Genomic DNA, 20,046 nt, shown 5'->3' with positions numbered 1-20,046 from the left:
TTGGCTGTTGCAATGGTACTGAAGATTTTTTTAGATCAGGTAGCGATAAATTTACTTGTAGTGTAGTCTTTTCTTCTAGAATCCATTCATGGAAAGAGTAATTGTTTTTTTTAAAATTGATTTTGGCTTACAGATGGGGGAGCTAGTTTGTCCCATCATCAATAACAATATGTTTTGAATATATTACTGTTAAGGTTCTAAAGTTGTATTGGTTGCTTGTGTAATTGTATAAAATAGTTCATGGCTTGCAAAGAAACCACATTTCTTTGAGGCATTCTATAAAACAATTAACATGCCTTACCTATGATTTGACATTTTGCATGCATCTTGCACTCTCTCATCCTGATTATGGATTACAGAGAGTGATCTGAAATGATGATACTAAAAAAAACACACAATCAAATCCAAAATGAACTTGCATTACAAATGGATTGTCGAAATCTGGTATTGTTAATTTTTCATGCATGTCTACTAGGACAATCACAACCTAAACATGATGGATTATAGAGAGTGATCTGAAATGATGATTCTAAAAAACACGCACAATCAAATCCAAAATGAACTTTCATTAAAATGTATTGTGGAAATCTAGTGTTGTTAATTTTTCATGCATGTCCACTAGGACAATCACAACTTAATTTTGACCAATGCCTTCAAGTTTTTGACCAAGCATTGGTCAAAATTTTGATGAATGCCTGGCAGTTTTTGACCAAGCATTGGTCAAAATTTTGACCAACAACTGGTAGAAATTGTGCTAGAGCTTTGGAAAGTTTTCAACCAACAACTAAGTTGGTTGAAATTTCAACAAGAAAAACTTTGACCAACCTAGGTCAAAATTTTGACCAATATTGGTCAAAAAAGAGGTCAAATGTACTAGTGTCATCATATAGGCACATTAGATAGGATGCATGCTAAATGTTATATATTTGGTTAGTATTTTTAGCCCATAAATAATCATAATCATGTAAATATAGTAAAGGAGATAAAATGTCATTGTTCATACAATCAGACATGCATCAAGCATATTCTTATAGTATCTCATCATCTTATTCAAGGGAAACCTAAAAGCATACTTACCATTTTCACATTGAATCATAGGTAGAACATAATGAATAGAACCAAAAAATTTAGACAAAACTACATATTTGTTAGAAACATATCCCCAGAGTTCTAATTACATCTCCTAGTTCTTAGAAAAAACTTTTCATGGTTATAGGGGTTTTACATCCCCCCTGGAGTTGACTTACACCTAGAAGTCATCATTTTTGTTCATTAATAAGATACGAATTTGGCCTATGACAATAGGACATAGATTCTCTTATGGATCAAGCATAGTAAAGTTGTTAAGGAGGTTACCATAATATGTGAGACACCCTTATGATCTTCATACTTTGTGTAATCTATCAAGATAATTATAATCAAACATTTTTTATCATACTTAATCATTACTACCTTTTTGAAATTTCCTTCTTACATGATATTTAGAATCCAAATCTATGTTCTAGAAAATTAGCATGAGCTATTGAAAGTCTTATTTTCCTTAACATTTATGGTCCAAATAGGAAAATGGTTAACACAAGAGGATATAATTTTAAGTTGATATCTATAAATGGCCTATAATATTATATGTTCTTGAGCTAATTTAAGATCTCCCTAATTGCAAATACACTTATAAGAGTTTCATGAATAAACAAGGTAAGAGGCATAGCTCCCATGTCAAACTTTTAAATTCTTGGTTCTTAGTTCCTAAAAGCTTATATGATGAGTGATTAAAACATTACTAAACACATTAGACTTAAAAAACTAAAAAAATGGTAGATACCTATAACATAACTACGAAGACAATCTTTTATAAGGTGCAATCCAATTTCCTAATGATAATTACTTCACAATATCAAGGTCATTTGTCTTTCATAAGTTGCATATATAAACCTTTGAAAGAAGGGTCATCTAATACATATTTGGAGGAGTTTTTTCTACAATATTCATAATTATAGAGAACAATCATAACTATCAATTATTATACTAAGCTATTCGTCATAAGAGTTTATACATATACGTCTATTCATTCAAAGGTTGAAACTAAATAAGAAGAGTTCAACCAAACTTGTTATTACCAAAGTATAAATTAGTTAGGAGAAAGAAAGTCCTACTTATTTCAATTAATCTTTTAATGAAACTTTAAGTGGGTTTAATTGAAATTATTTAGGGGAAATGAGATAAATGTGTCTAACAATACAAACTAGGTATGAGAAGTTTAACACTTTCTCCCTATTCCATTCAATATAAGAGAAAGAGGGGCTTCCAAGGACAACTCTCAATATGACCTATGTTATATTATCAAGACCTAAGTGAGATAAGGGACACAAATACTAAACCCAAGTCATATTAAAGAAGTACACTAGCAAGGTCTCTTTCATGCAATGTAACTTGATTATAGATATACAATTTAAATAATTAAATTGAGCCATTTGACTATTTGTGAAGTGTTAGATAGGTCTAGGGACCAAATATACCCAATTAAAATATGAAAATAGGTATACTATAAAAGGAGAAACAAATGATAGGGTACTTACCTCAAAATTTGCAATGGAATATGACTTTTTGTTTAGAAAGCATGAATATAGGATTGTAGCTAAAGTTTTGACTGCATCTGTGATCATGACATAATATCCAAAAAATGCTATATTAATTAGGCTCTTAGGAAGATTTTGAGTAGGTCACAGTGGTACAAATTCTTGATAACAAATTCAATGTGTTCCAAATACAAGTCTATAGAAAAATGGACCAAACTTCTTTGGAAAAGCCTTAGAAAGTTATTTCCTGATATGTGGCCGCCCAATCAAAAACTTACATGCCTATTAGAAAATTTGTGTGTGTGTGGGTTGCTATAAATGGGTTTTCCTTAGTCAACCCCCTTCATTGGTGATTTCCACCTCCATGAATACTCCTTAGGGAAAATATCATGTGTGTATGTAGTGCTTGGGAATCCTAGATTGTAGATCTAGAATGTAAAGGAGCTAGTAAATGCTAAGAATATCCTCTATGAGTGAAACCCTAGCATGTAGGTGTGCCTGCAAATGTAAATGTGTGCAATATATTAAGAGATAAAGATCATAGCTGAACATATCATAGAAATCATACCAAGCCCCCAAGGCTAAAGTATTCTAACCATCTTCACAATCCCCTTGCATCTTCATGGTTTTTAAATGCTTGAATTGAAGTAATATAGATGAAGACCTCACTTTATAATGAAGGAATTAGATTCAACCCTTATCTTCCACATTGAAATTTCTCTATGTTTGATTGGGTTGTCCACACATACTTGCACCTTGCTTCCATCATGTGAAAATGATACATTTGATGTCCTTTTATAGTGACAATTTGAAATTATCCCCATGAGAGATGACTACAATGGACTAGAAAGTAATAAAAATTTGAAATAGGACCAAGCCCAAAACTGCCTGACCACTAGGGAATAGGTTGACCTGGTTGACCTATTCCCAAGGATGCTAGTATCTTGGGGTTGTAACCCCAACCTTCAGGACTATAGAGGGTTTGGGTGAATATACATAGAGCATTGATAAATTAAGGATAGATTTAGTAAACAGGGCCTAAAAAGAGAAGGATGCATACAAATTCAGTCCCACCTTGGCCCATGAGTGAGAAAACAAAAAATCAAGGAGGAAGTGTTAGGTCTTACCTCAACTTTTCCTAAGAGAGAGAAAGAGAGAGGAAAGTGTGTGGTCCAAGTGTAAATGTTCAATACAAATACACTAATGAGGAGCTAAAAGGTCATAAATTATAATGTGTCCAATTATAGATGGTACATTTATCCACCACTTTAGTGGTATGTGACACTATGTGCATATACAACCTAAAGTAAGAAAAGTATATATAACTGAAAAGGGATATGGTTAGGTCCACATCTATAGTTCATGAAAGAAAACATTAGTAACCACATCCTATAGAACCATGGGTTAGTGATAATAAAAATTATTGAGGACTTACTAGAGAAGGGTGATGAAGCTCATAGGTAGCTATATGACCCCCTATTTCGACTTGTTTTTTGAAAAAGGTAAAATAGGGTATCATGTTTACCATAGTGAACTAAATATAGCAGATAATGATGAGTAGCCTTCAAAATAATTCAATATGAAACTATATATTTTCAAGGGTACTTGGATAGCAAGGTAAATGAATCATGATTCTAACACCTGTAATAATGCATGAATCAGAGTTACCAAACTCAAGATATCATCAAAAGAGTGAAGATATCTATTGATATCTAATAGGAATAATTAATCTTTGAAAACAAATTTTAGAAAGTGATTTTTTTGGTAAAAATGTGAATCAAGGAAAGTAAATCGAAGTTCATCACATAACGTTAAAACTCAAAAGGGGAATCAAGGAAATTTATCCTTTCAATCCTAATTCTAAGGTAACTAGGTATAGGAAGATTAGTGCTAATCAAATGATAAAGGAGCACTAATGCAAGCCAAGATCTAGTAGTGATAGAATTAAAGAAGGGATGCAATTTATTCCTTGAAACCTTTATATGTAGAAAGGGATGTGAAATTATATCACGAGATGTAGGAAATAAATATGCTAAACTAAAGAAGGTAAATAGAAGACTCTCCTTAAGAATGAAGAACTTCGAAACTAATTTTTTGATGTTTGGGCAACTCCAATTGACAAATAATTGAAACATTAAACCTGAAATTGTGAGCTAAGACCCAAAAAATTATTTGGTTGTTTGGCAATGTGAACTTTTCTTAGCAGGGATGACTTTTCCTTGTGCATGAAAGAAATATAACCCTAATAAACAATGTCCAAACCTAAATCTATTTTTTCACTTTGAAAGTTCCACAAAAAGGGTATAAGAATCCACAACCTATTCGCTTTTTTGAGATTTGCAATCTGCAAGAAAAATGATTTTTTTGTTGATGGGGGTTAGCCTTGGTCAAACCCAAATTTAGCAAATAACCTTGACTTGAAATAATCAAAATGGTAAGTAGAAGATATTTTCCACAGCGAGTCAAATAGTGAAATGCTAAAAATGTAAAGTAAATGTACAGATTCACCTTAGAATAGTAAGATCTCTTAATTTGAATGCAATGTGTAATGTCCTTTTACTGATTTTTTATGATATTTCCAGCCTCAAATCAGAACTTTAAAATCAAACAACCAATATTACAAAGATCTGCCAATTTTCCAATAAAACCCAAATCGGGTATGTCCAAATTAGTGCCAAAAACTTCACAACTTCACAAATTATTAATAAATCTGAAAATGGACATTTTTACAGAGATTTCAGCAGCATAACAGCCTACAAAATGACATTTCCAAATTTTTATAGCCCTTACACAACAGATCACAAATGTAGGGCAAAACTATGCTCAATCGGGCTCCCGAAATTAACACAAAAATGCCCGGAAACACCACAAAACACTCATAAATTATCTCAAAAGTTTAATCATGACCCAATACATATATTCAGCTCTATTTTAACATCATAAAGTCTGAAATACAACAGCAAACCAAACTGATATGAAACACTCAACTGAAAACCCAAATTCAAACCAAAAAACAACCCCGAAAACACCCAAATCGGCACTATTCAGCACAAGGGCAAACTCTGTATGAGCATGCACATGAAATGGCTTCAAACTCCCATCCTTAGCCTTCCTGGAAACCTACAAACTCCCGTTCTTGGGTCTCCTTCTCCACAGGTTTGGCAGCCTCTGAAGAACAACAAGAAAATTATCAAGAATCAAGATGTAGAATGAGCCCAAAATGCCTCCAAACCCCTTTTAAAGAGGGAATAACCCTAACTCACGTCCAAGAGGGGTTAATAAAATATAATTTAATAATAATTTTTATTTATTAGTCCATTGGTTTCCAAAGATTAACCATTTTTTTTCGAAATTTCACCTTTTTGGAGCCTGCCTGCCTTAACAAAGTTTTTTTTTTTTAAATTATTTGAATAGGGGACATGACAAGTCCTCCCCTTCCAAATATTGCTTGTCCTCAAGCAATGAAGGCTGGAATTCTCAAGAATATGTTCTCCTTCCCAAGTTGCATCCTCTAGTGGTAATCCTTTCCATTTGACCAAATGCTCTGTGATGCTCCTATTTCTCAACCTTTTCTCTCTTGTATCCAAAATCTCTTCTGGTATCAAAACTAATTTCCCTTCATCATCAAGAGGTGGTAATTCTATAGATACTATGGTTTGCTGGCCTAGAACCTTCTTTAAGCAAGATACATGAAAAATATTATGTATTTTGCTGTTTGGTGGGAGCTCCAATTCATAAGCTACCTCTCCTACCTTCTTGATGATTTTATAAGGCCCATAGAACCTTGGCTTGAGTTTCTCTGCCCCACTTCTCTTCAAGGTGCTTTGCTTATATGGCTGCAACCTAACAAATACCAAATCTCCCACCTCAAAAGATCTTTCAATCCTTTTCCTGTCAGCATATATCTTTTGTTGGTTTTGTGCATGTTGTAGATTATCCTTGAGGGACCTTATTATGTCTTGGCTTTGCTTGATGAAATCACTTGCTGCGGGTACTCTGCTATCGGAAAGTATTAGATCAACAAAGGAAAGGGCATCGTAACCATAAAGAGCACGAAAAGGAGGCATACCAATAGACATGTGATGAGATGTATTGTAACAATACTCCCCTAGGTGTAACCATTTCACCCAAGCATGTTGTTGATTTGAAACATAGTTCCTCAAATATCCTTCTATCCATTTATTAACTATCTCTGTTTGTCCATCTGTTTGAGGGTGATAGCTAGTACTGGGAGTGAGTTCAGTTCCTGCCAAATGAAAGAGCTCCTTCCAAAAAGAGCTGAGGAATCTACTGTCCCGGTCACTAACAATGTTTCTAGGCAAACCATGTAATCTAAAAATTTCCTTGAAGAACAATTCGGCCACTTGTGATGCCTTGAAATCAGATGTGATAGGAAAGAAATGTGCATACTTAGTTAGTCTATCTACCACCACATATATGCAATCCTTACCTTGAACCTTGGGCAACCCAGTGATGAAATCCATGGAAATACTTTCCCATTTTTGTTCAGGAATAGGAAGTGGCTGCAACAACCTTGCAGGAAAATTTTGCTCACTCTTGCTTTGTTGGCATACCATACATTCCTTAATGTGTTTAAGGACATCCTCCTTCATACCCTTCCATGAAAACCGCTCTCGAATTTGCCTGTATGTCTTGAAGTATCCCTGGTGACCAGCCAAAGGTGTGTCATGAAAGGCCCTCAATATCCTCTCCTTAGTTTTTGACCCTGGCACTAAGAAGATCCTGTTCTTGTAATAAATCAATTCATCAACAACCTTGTACCTGTTATCATCCACTAACTTATCCAAAATCTTGGTGGCAAATGAATCTTTAGCATACTCTAAAATTATGGAGACTTTCCAATCAGCAGAGATAGATGATAAGGAACACAAAGTGGGCTTTCTTGAGAGAGCATCAGCAACCACATTATTCTTTCCTTTCATGTATTCAATATCAAAATCATAAGCTTGCAATTTGCTTACCCATTTTTGTTGACGATCATTCAAATCCCTTTGGTTCAAGAAGAACCTGAGGCTATTATGGTCTGTCTTTACAATGAATCTCCCACATACCAAATATTGTCTAAACTTATGAAGTGCATGCATGATTGCCAACATTTCCTTATCATAGATGGAGTACCCTTTCTCTGATTGATTTAATTTTTGACTCTCAAATGCTATTGGATGTCCCCTTTGAGTTAGGACAGCCCCTATACCTTCTCCCGAAGCATCACATTCAACAAAAAAAGGTAAAGAGAAATCTGGAATTGCAAGCACAGGGCATGAACTCATTACCTCCTTAAGCTTATCAAATGTTTTTTGTGCCTCTTCTGTCCAAACAAAAGCTCCTTTCTTTGTCAAATCAGTCAAGGGGGCAGCAAGCTGAGAAAATCCCTTGGCAAATCTCCTATAGTAGCTACACAACCCGAAGAAACCTCTCAACTGTGTAAGATTAGTGGGTGGAGGCCAATCCAAAATTGCCTGGATTTTTTGTTGATCAACCTGTACTCCTTTAGAGCTTATAATATGTCCCAAATATAGGATCTCTGTCAAACCAAACTCACATTTAGATAGCTTAGCATAGAAGGATTGCTGCTCCAAGATTCCCAAAACAGTGTCTATGTGCTTTAGATGCTCTTCCCATGTTTTACTGTATATCAAGATATCATCAAAAAATACCAAAACAAATTTTCGAAGATGCTGACTGAATACCTTATTCATACAAGATTGGAATGTTGCTGGTGCATTAGTGAGTCCAAATGGCATAACAAGAAATTCAAAGTGCCCATAGTGACATCTAAAAGCAGTCTTTTCCACATCTTCACTCCTCATTCGGATTTGATGGTAGCCTGATCTTAAGTCAATTTTTGAGAAGTATACAGCACCATATAACTCATCAATGAGTTCATCTATGCGTGGTATGGGATACCTATTTTTTATGGTCTTCTTGTTTAGAGCCCTGTAGTCTATACACATTCTCATTGTACCATCCTTTTTCTTGACAAGTACCACAGATGATGCAAATGGACTAGAGCTAGGCCTTATGAATCCCATGTCCAGGAGTTCTTTAATAGTTTTTTCAATTTCTTCCTTATAACCTCTTGGATGGCGGTATGGGGTTGTTATAACTGGTTTGGCACCCTTTTCTAACTCTATAACATGCTCAAAACCTCTATCTGGTGGTAATCCTGGAGGCAAGTCATTGAAAACTATACTATGCTTATCAAGAATATTTTGAATTTCAAAATGGAAATTACCTTGATTCTTGGGAGAGCTTGTTGGTTGGATTATGACTCCTGCTGCCCATGTTACTTGTCCTCTTCGAAAAGTCCTCTCCATCCTCTTTGCAGAGACCGCCTTAGGTGCTCCATTCGATAACCCTCTCAATATGACTTCTTTCCCATTGGAATGAAATTTAAACTCCATAGTTTGATGGTTCATGTAATAGCCTCCGATAGAGTGCAACCATTGAACACCCAATACAAGATCTGTCTCCCCAATACCAACCACATAGAAGTCATCACATAACTCATAATCTCCTAAGGTCATCTTGAGTTGTTTCACCACCCGTGTGCAAGGCATAGTGAATCCATCAGCTACAGTAACATTGAATCCCTCAAAATCTTCTGCTTTAAGCCCTCTTTTCATGACAAATCCCTCATCAATAAAATTGTGAGTTGCCCCACTATCAAGAAGAACAGTCAACCTTTGCCCTGCTAGTACCCCTCGAATTCGGAAGGGATGGTATCTTGGGACTCCTGATAATGCTGCTAAAGTGCCATCCTTGCTGATTTCTTTTACTTTCTCTTCTTCTACCTCCTCCTTAGTATCATGAAATTCCTCATGCTCATCTGAATCAGATTCTGAAGCAACTTCAATATAGTGCACTTGACCTTTCCCCAAACATCTGTGTCCTGGAACCCATGGTTCTCTACAAGTAAAACAAAGCTTTTTCCTTCATAATTCACTCCTAGTCTCTTCATCTGCCTTCTTTTTTGCCACATTTGTCACATCTTTTGGTGGTAGTGTTGGGAAAGTTTTTTTCTGAAAATTTCCCTTATGTTGCCAAAGATTTGGGGGTTTTTGATTAGTGATTGATTTCATAGGCACGCAAGTTTCAAGTTGCAAGCTTCTTTTGATAGCTTCCTGTAAGGTTGAGGGTGAGAAAGCCTTAACCAAACCCTTAACAGAATCTTCTAAACCATCAAGGAAAAGATAAATGATCCTCTTTTCACTCATATCAGGTACCATAACAGCCACTTTTTGAAATTCTTCTATATACTCATTAACTGATTTGGTTTGCTTCAACTTTGACAATTCTTTAAAGTACTCTTCATCATCCTTGAGGTCAAATCTATCTATCACCCTTTGACTGAAATCTTCAAATGTAGTTACCTGATCGTGACCTTGAGTAGTCATTCCATGATACCACCAATCATAGGTTGCATCTTCCAAGTGTAGACTTGCAAATTGAATAGCATCACTCTCTTTCATGGGGTTAAGTGTGAAGAAAGTTTGTAATTTTTGTAGCCATGCTCTAGCTGAAATTTTATTTGTTCCATCAAAAGTAGGCGCTATAAACTTGCTTATTTTATTTTTGAGCTCTCTTCCACTTGTGTCATGCTCCCTCCTATTCTCTTTCTTGGGCATCAAAGCATTCATCATATCCACATATTCTCTAAAAGGAACTGAACTACGAAAGTCATCATCTAAGCCATTGTAAGTAGCTCTTAATGTAATCAAATTACCTGTAACCTCTTCCACTGGATTAATGGCTGGATTTGGTACTGGTGGCTCATCTGCAGGCAAGAAAATGGATTTGGTTGATTTAGATGGTGTGGATCTCCCATTTCTCGGCTCCTCTGAAGTGCTCCCTTTCTCATTAATAGATGCAATTCCTTGTAATTTTTCTGTCAATATCCGCAAAGCCTCTCTAGTTTCCGCCAAACCATCCACTGTTTGCTTCTGAGTATTTGGGATGTCTTGGAAGAATTTCTTTGCCATCTCATCTGGATCAGCCATACTTTTTTCTTCCTTGGATTTTGTACTTTTGCTTTCAACTGGGGGTTTAATCAAAATTTCTTTATTCTTTTCTCGCTGCAAATATCTTTTTTCTCTTTCACTTAGTTGCATGTAATCATAAAATATGACATGCAAGATCTGGGTAGTTATCAAAACTTGACATGCAAGATCTGGGTAGTTGTTAAAACTGACATGCAACTTCTACAAACCCTCAGGCTGGCAAGATCACGGCTCTGATACCACTGTAATGTCCTTTTACTGATTTTTTTATGATATTTCCAGCCTCAAATCAGAACTTTAAAATCAAACAACCAATATTACAAAGATCTGCCAATTTTCCAATAAAACCCAAATCGGGTATGTCCAAATTAGTGCCAAAAACTTCACAACTTCACAAATTATTAATAAATCTGAAAATGGACATTTTTACAGAGATTTCAGCAGCATAACAGCCTACAAAATGACATTTCCAGATTTGTATAGCCCTTACACAACAGATCACAAATGTAGGGCAAAACTATGCTCAATCGGGCTCCCGAAATTAACACAAAAATGCCCGGAAACACCACAAAACACTCATAAATTATCTCAAAAGTTTAATCACGACCCAATACATATATTCAGCTCTATTTTAACATCATAAAGTCTGAAATACAACAGCAAACCAAACTGATATGAAACACTCAACTGAAAACCCAAATTCAAACCAAAAAACAACCCCGGAAACACCCAAATCGGCACTATTCAACACAAGGGCAAACTCTGTATGAGCATGCACATGGAATGGCTTCAAACTCCCATCCTTAGCCTTCCTGGAAACCTGAAAACTCCCGTTCTTGGGTCTCCTTCTCCACAGGTTTGGCAGCCTCTGAAGAACAACAAGAAAATTATCAAGAATCAAGATGTAGAATGAGCCCAAAATGCCTCCAAACCCCTTTTAAAGAGGGCATAACCCTAACTCACGTCCAAGAGGGGTTAATAAAATATAATTTAATAATAATTTTTATTTATTAGTCCATTGGTTTCCAAATATTAACCATTTTTTTCTGAAATTTCACCTTTTTGGAGCCTGCCTGCCTTAACAAAGTTTATTTTTTTTAAATTATTTGAATAGGGGACATGACACAATGATATCATTTTACCAATTGAATTGAATCAAGAGGAATGCATATGAATAGATGTATAAGATGAAACAAAGGACCTTGAATGTGTTGAGGGAGATGTTAAGTGCTAGATAAACTCCTTCAATTGCTTGAATGCTTGAATCCTTGATCTTCAATTGAGGAATTACCTAAATGCTTGAAAACTTGAGTGCTTGAGTGTTAGTGCACATGTGAATAAGATATTCCTATGTGATAGATTAGATGAAAAATGAGGAAAATGGATAGGTTTATAAAGGGGTCAAAATTAAATTTCTCCCATAGGCTGACTAGACTTAAAATTAGCACCTCAGATCAATTCGGACATGGGACCTAGGGAGTGGACCCAAGAAAGGATGCACTCTATCCCTAATTGGCCTTGTAGGGATGCATTATGTCCCTAATAAAATAGGGACATAGTATATCCCTTCTAACCAGGTCTCAAAAGCCTCAGGATTCCCTTAGGGAATCCTGAAAATCAAGTGCAAAATTTGAGGTATGATCATTACAATGTGAAAAATAGATTTTGAGTTATTGGATGAAGGGAAGGGAGGACCTAGGTTGTTGATCATAACTTGATCCTTGTACCATAAAAATAGGAGTATTAAAGAGGATCTATTATGTCCAACCCTCATTTTATTTCAGGGGCATGAGAATAAAGTAGAATAAAGAAAGAGAGGTACACATAAATGATGATATTGCATTAAATAGGTGTTAGACCATCATTTAATTGAAGTGCTTCCAATTTAGATAGTACAATAACCTAATTACTTAATGTATATAAAGTGAAGTTGCCTTTGTTAAAGCTCATTTAGAATATTTTCTTAAAGGTAATGAAGAAGAAAGAGGAAGATGTTGAGGAAGGATGAACTATCATAGATGCGGATAGAGGTGATCCACTAGGCAATAGTGGATGACATAGAGCTAGGGGAAGTATATCTCACTACTTATGCCCATTTATTTAAAACTTCCTTCCATTTTTATGATATTGGTAGATTTAAGATGTTGTTTTTCATGTTATAGGGACTGGTTTTTTATGATTAGGCCAAGAAGTCATCATATTCCTAGGAAGTTGACTTGTTCCTGAGAGGTCAAGCTATTCCCAAATATGCAAGTCAACCTCTTCCTAAGAAGTTGACCCAATCCTTAGATAGGTTAGAGTAAAAATTTATATATTGAAAATTATTATTTTGACATTTTGTACTGATTGATACACATCATGTTGCTATTGCATGAGTTGTCGGTGATGTGTGAACATTGCATGTTGAATATTACAATATACATTTGAGAGCATATACGAGAGCTAGGAGTAGTAGATACATGGATTATGAGAGCCACTAAGATCTACTAGATAGCTTGACTACCTCCTATTCAATTCCAAAGGGTCATGCTATTAGCAATAATAGAGAGATGGGATGAGCATACATGCTAAGTCCATCTACCTTCTAGGAAGATGATAGTCACATTAGAGGATGTGTACCGGATCTTACATCTACTAGTCTAAGGATCAATAGTGAGAACATAGGTCAACCATTCTCTACAGGGGATTAGTAGGGATTTTGAGTACTTTGTGGGGTTACCATACACACACATGTACACACACACACACACACACACACACAGAGAGAGAGAGAGAGAGAGAGAGCCCCAAAGGGTATCTTGATTGGACACACTCCTTTGTTAAGAAGGCTTATGCTTTCTATCGTTGTCACAATAGTGATGCCTGATATGAAGGGCACCATTTTCAACACTCCTCTTACACATGGGTTTCAACACATGGAGAGAGAGTCCACTATATATATAGGGTCAGAGCATGCTCATGCATCTTTATTATGAACTCAAGATTTTTTTAGATACCAAAGACACATCTTGATAATGTGTGCACTCTTACAAGTGTGGGCCTTTGAGAACCTTACATGTACTAGGCTAGCTAGATTCCCTACAAACATACCAACTAAATCATAAAGATTATTTGCATATTCATTGGGCCATTCTTGGTAGTTGGTGATGTTCTATACTAAAGGGTTAGACAAGATCATTTTCCAAGTACATAAATTATATGGAGACCTTACTGGCACATGGTACCATGTTCGAACTCAAAATGTAGCTAATATGGATGTAGAGACAAAGTTTACTAAAGGAAATGCATGAATACATAATAATTCCCTACTATTATGATGGAGTGATGCAGTAGTTTGGTCTTTAATAGGCCCTCCCAACATAAGTGCCTTCATATTCACATGAGAAGAGATACAAGGGGAGGCTTAGGACGATACCTTAGTCGACTATTGATGATATAGAGTTGATAAATATAGAGAGTTTAGATGATGTTGAGGTCCTTCTTATAGTCAAGAATACAAAAGTGTCAAGGAACTACTTGCGATCATAAATGTATAGGGTATGAGACCTGTTGGGACTAAAAATTACATGGTCAATTTTGAGTACCATTGAGAATTTGAGCCTTTTAAATGCTTTTTGATGCCTATGTACCTGACTGTACCTCTGAGCCCTATGAGTTGTTTAATGTTTCTAACACCATGTATATAGCCTATCTAAGAATTTCATGAAGTTAAATTGTCATTTTGAATCATTTTGTGAAGTCTTGTTTTGAGAAAATTCCAAATCTGAATTTTCACTTAAGTGTCACACAAAGAGAGGAGGCTATGTTTGCCATTGAATATCTTGTACCCAGAAATGTTTCATGATTCACCACTTTAGAAGTATCTAGTGTCCAAACTTGAGAACCTATGTTTTATATTTTGAATCATTTCAAGTCCGTTTGACTAGGTTTTGAATCCCTCAAAGTTGGTAGTTTACTATTTTCATGCTGATGCACATTGCACATAATTCTGCAAGGCCCTATTTGACGTGTTATAATTTTGACCTAGTTGATCAAAATGCTAAAATTTCTTTTGCGTTGCATTTTAGAGGTCAGAGACATGCTATGTTTTAGGTTTAAGCTTATGACAAATTCGTTTGATCAGTTTTCAAACGCGATTCCAAATGCAATTTATGATTTGTTACTGGTGTCAGCATTTGCAAATTTGTCAGAACCCCTGTTCGTGATGTTATATCTTGAGATCCATCATAGGTCTAATTGAATGGATTGTACCAATGTGTTTTCCTCTAAAAATACTTTAAGTGTGCTAGTTTTTAAGTCTTGACAAATCCATTTGCACACTTTCCTAGGTCAATTCCATTCCCAAAAAATGTTTTTTGTCAGTGCTTTTAATTTGCAAAATCTAAGTAGCCCACTTTGACCACTCACCATTTGCGCCCAGTTATCCATCATGAGCCCAAATCATAGACTTATATTCTCCTTGTGATAGTGAACCAACACCCCAGTTTTTGTTTTCCCCAAGTGTCCATTTACCTAGTTTTCAAAGCCAAATCTGAATGCATTTTATTATTTTCTAACATGTTTTCTTGTAGGTAGTTTTCAAAGGGTGACTTTGACGGTCAATATCTTTTGACCTTGAATTCATCATGAGATGAGATTTGACAGGGTACAAGTGTGTGGAACAGAGAATTATTGTGTCTAATTTTAGAGCTTGATCAAATGTTCAAGTCAATTTTTAAAGCTAGCCAACAGGCCCTATTAGCGAAAAATCAAAATATCTAAGATTCTTTGTGCCTTGTGGAGGCCAAATGACGGGGATTTGATATGCAATTACAAAGAGAAGGTAGAGAGAGGCTTTTTCAGCTTCTTGGGAAGGAATTCAGAGGGGACACGTGTGAATTACAAATTCAATCTGGGAATTGCCCTCTTGATATTTATACTTTCTTCTTCTCTTTTGTAAGGGTTGGAATTTTGGAAAGTTTCTCTGGAATGAAGACAGTTAGTAGAATTGGCCCTGGAATTGATGAAGTCTAAATGGAAGATCTGGAATGTGCTGGTTCCAGACCATGAAGCTTTTAGTTTAGCTTGTGCTGGTTCTGATCAGTTTCTCATTCCCACCATTTTCTCTCTTGTGTGACAACATTTATTCATTGTATGGCCTAGTTTATTAGGTTCGTTATGAGTTAATTTCATGCATTTCTATCTATTATTTCAAGGAAATCAATACAAGGAACAACAAATGTTTAGTTTCAGTTTGAATCTTGGCTCCTTTCTCAGTTGAGCTGTGATGTTTTATGGTCTTTGAACAAAGAGCTTAGATCATAGTTGTAGTCCCTTAAGGTTGTATGTTACTTCACTGTTACTTGTAATTCAAGAAATTATGTAAATGCTTCAGAGATTCAACAGGGTTGTAGGTTTATTGAGGAGGATATCATGTAAGAATGAGATTTAGATCGAACATTGATATCTAATTTACAAGGTAAATGGATAGATCTGGAGTCTTGACATAAGATATGTGTTCTAGATAGCCAAAATGCATGAAGGAGATTCGTGAATTTTCCAATAGATGAGACACTAATCTATTACAGGATCATAAATATTTTTTTCATACCTATTTTTCATCCACTTTCCCCACCCACATAAAATCAAAATCAAATTCAAATAATCTTTACATTTTATCTTGAAGAGCTAGAACAATTTAACCCTCACTCAGCTTATGTATTCCATAGAGTTGTAATTTTCTACTGCACTTCTTTGGTACTACATAAGTCATTAGGAGACATAAGGGTCTTTTATCTACTTTAATAGATTTAGGAATATGTTTTTGCACTAGTTCCATATCGATTGAATCTAAGGTCCACCTGCCTAGGTCTTGTAGAGCCTCAAGTAGAAGAAAGGTCTAGCCTTATAGTTGGCCCAGTGTCTAAAGTGATATTTTGAAGATGGGAATTAGCTGCCCCTAGATGTACCATATTCTCATTGAGGTAATTGGAAACTGATAACATTTTCAAACACCAACAAAATGGTGACTCTGCTGGGGACTGTATTGAATCTACATAGTAGACAAACCTTGAGAATTTAAAGAAGATTCAATATGGCAGGAAGAACTTGCTACTGCAGTGAGGTAATTGTGAAGTTCTTTTCATATCCTTGCTGAGTTTTGTGTTCCCCGGTTAAGCTTTGTTCATGGATAGCAGTAGGTTGTAAGATTGGATATAAATTGTGTTTTATGACTATTGTAAGTCCATCTTTAGTCAGTTCAATCTTTACAAGTGTTGTTGCAAAAGGTTCAGAGTCAAGAATTTGAAAATGAAGTGTGTCCTCTTTCCAAGGTGTTAGTGATCTGCAAGTTTTCCATGTTGAAAGTCTGGTTCAAAATCTACAAATGATAAAATTGTTTCAAGTCTTTTCTTACTAAGGTGAGTGGTGACTCTGAAGTAAATCTCTATACCAGTGCATGTTTTGTCTTAATATCAGAGGCTTTTAGTATTTGTGGTCAGATCTAGTTTGTTGGGAAAGAGAAATTATAAGTTTCTTGATTAATGGTTTATGTGGTTACTTGTGTCTACTAAAGTAATCCATTCCAAAGGGAGAATCATTGTTGTGATTTCATTTTCCTCTTCAAGGAGGTGGCGGCTCTACACAAATTCTATCTATGGTGTGAAGGGTTTCATATTTGCACCTATCAATCAACAGATCTAAGGTTTCAGACAGCAACACATAAAGGTATTTTCAGTTTTCATGTCTTTTTCATTCATGAGAGTTGAATGGTAGAAATGGTTGCCTCTATCTAGTGTTTCAACACTATGAAAATAGAGGTAGGAGTTTTTAAAATTTCAAGAGATGGATTTTGAGTCTGGATCTCAAAATGATGTGCCAACTCTTGAAAGTGTTCGTGAAAATATTGCTAGGTTGAAAAGAAAGATTCATGTTAATATTGTCTTAAAGTTAAGAAATACAATTGGTAATATTAAAAGTCTTAATGGATTTCAAACTTACATGAAGTTTAAATTAGTAGTTATGAATCTTGATGAATTTTTTAGACCTGAGGAGTCTTCATGGCCAATGGTACTCTTAGAATTTTTTATGCCACATTCAGTTGATTGGTCAGCCAAGCCAAGGTTAGAAAAGATTATTGAATTCCAAGATTTTATCATAGAAATTGAAAGCACTTTGAACAAAAATGACTCTAATGATAGTGAATGCAATGAGTCCATTGAAAGTGATATTGAATATCAAGAGTCTCAACTTTATTAATCAGAGGATACTAATCAGCAATTTGATAGTATGCATAATGTGGATTCATCTTTTTATGATGATGAGTATGAAGAAGAGGAAAAGTGTAATAGCAGTATTAGTTTTTCTTCTAGTGATGAATGTAAATGTTCTAAGATACTGGTCGTTGAGGTGTTGTCTCAGGAAGAAGATTTATGTGATGATCAGAATTCTAATTTTTCACAATATATTACTAGCAAGTCTGTTGTTACAAATGTGCCAAGCCATTCAGATAATAATCATAGCCAAGGAAAATAAATTAGTAGTGAAGTCTTGTTAAGTATTGATGAGATTTCCAATTTGTTGGCTCATGATTTTGAAAGGTATGCTAATCTATCTAAAGATGCTTGTGTTTTGTCACATTTTGCATTTCCACATGATGAAGTCATCTCCCCTAAATTTGATGTTGAAGAAAATGTAGTTTTAAAATATGCTATGTCCAGTTTGGGAGGTATATGTGATAGTAATTTGTATATCAATGCACATGACGACTTCTATGTTGAGAATGAAAATGTAGGTTAAGGTATGTTGTCAGTTCATGGTTTTCTTGTTTTCATGAGGACAATATACATTCATATTGCTCATGTGATGAGGAAAGAAATAGTAATGAATTAGTTCATTCTAGTGAGTTATTTGAGGAAGAAATTGATACAAATCAGCATATTGTGAACATGCAATTTCATGATAATTCTTGTGATTTGGTATCTAATCATTTGTTGGAATATGAAGAAAATGTAGCATATGTTCAGTCTGATTTATGGAGTACTAATATTTCAAATGAGGAGAAATCAGATTTTATATTCTTTTCATATCTGGATGCACAAGGTGAGTTACCATCTGATTCATGTAACTCGTTGAATGAAGTAGAATACCAAGCTTTTATGTTTTTGGTTGAAGGAATCCATGGTTCAGTTAGTGGTGATCCATTTGAGTTTGATGTCAGTTGTTATGATCACACTGATTCATTTTTTCATAGTGAGCAAGGTGAAGAAAGTATGTCTAATTTTTATATGCACTATGAAGATAATGATAGTAGTTTTGTTTTGCCTAACGAGATGATTGTGAATGCTGATCTGTTGGGTGAAACAAAGGAGAATGAGAGTTTTAGTTTGAATTAGGAGAATGTAAATGAAAATTAGGTGTATGATAGAGGTAAGGAGTTTTGAAAACTTTTTGGTGGCCCGGGGCCATCATTTGTACATAATAGGAGGTAGTTGTTTTTGCTTTCAATAAAGTTGTTCAAGAAAAGTTGTTGTGAGTGGTCTGCTTCTTCCAAAGATCTGAATCCTTGTCATGCCCACAAGGGACATGCATCCCCAGACAGAGCCACTGTTGGGACTAAAAATTGCATGGTCAATTTTGAGTACCATTGAGAATTTGAGCCTTTTAAATTCTTTTTGATGCCTATGTACCCGACTATACCTTTGAGCCCTGTGAGGTGTTTAATGTTTCTAACACCATGCATATATGCTGTCTAAGTGTTCTATGAAGTTAAATTACCATTTCAAATCATTTTGTGAAGTCTTGTTTTGAGCAAATTCCAAATCTGCATTTTCACTAGTGTCAAACAACGACAGGAGGTTTTGTTTGCCATTGAATATCTCATACCCAAAAATGTTTCATGATTCACCACTTTGGGAGTATCTAGTGTCCATACTTTAGAACCTATGTTTCAGATTTCAAATTGTTTCGAGTCTGTTTGACTAGGTTTTGAATCCCTCAAAGTTGGTAGTTTACTATTTTTATGTTGATGCACATTGCACATAATTTTGGAAGGCCTTGTTTGATGTGTTATAATTTTGACCTAGTTGACCAAAATGCTAAAATTCCTTTTGCATTGCATTTTAGAGGTTAGAGACATGCTATGTTTTAGGTTTGAGCTTATGAAAAATCCATTTGATCAATTTTCAAATGCGATTCCAAATGCAATTTTTGATTTGTTACTAGTGTCAGCATTTGCAAATTTGTCAAAACCCCTGTTCGTGATGTTATATCTCAAGATCCATGATAGGTCAGATCAAATGGATTGTACCACTGTGTTGTCCTCTAAAAATACTTTAAGTGTGCTAGTTTTTAAGTCTTGACAAATCCATTTGCACACTTTCCCAAGTCAATTCCATTCGCAAAAAATATTTTCTATCAGTGCTTTTAATTTGTAAAATCTGAGTAGCCTACTTTGACCGCTCGCCATTTGC

This window comes from Cupressus sempervirens, chromosome 3 (genome assembly GCF_028749045.1).
Source record: "Cupressus sempervirens isolate cs-2001-9-10 chromosome 3, ASM2874904v1, whole genome shotgun sequence".
Taxonomy (NCBI): Eukaryota; Viridiplantae; Streptophyta; class Pinopsida; order Cupressales; family Cupressaceae; genus Cupressus; species Cupressus sempervirens.
This window is presented reverse-complemented; position numbering follows the sequence as displayed.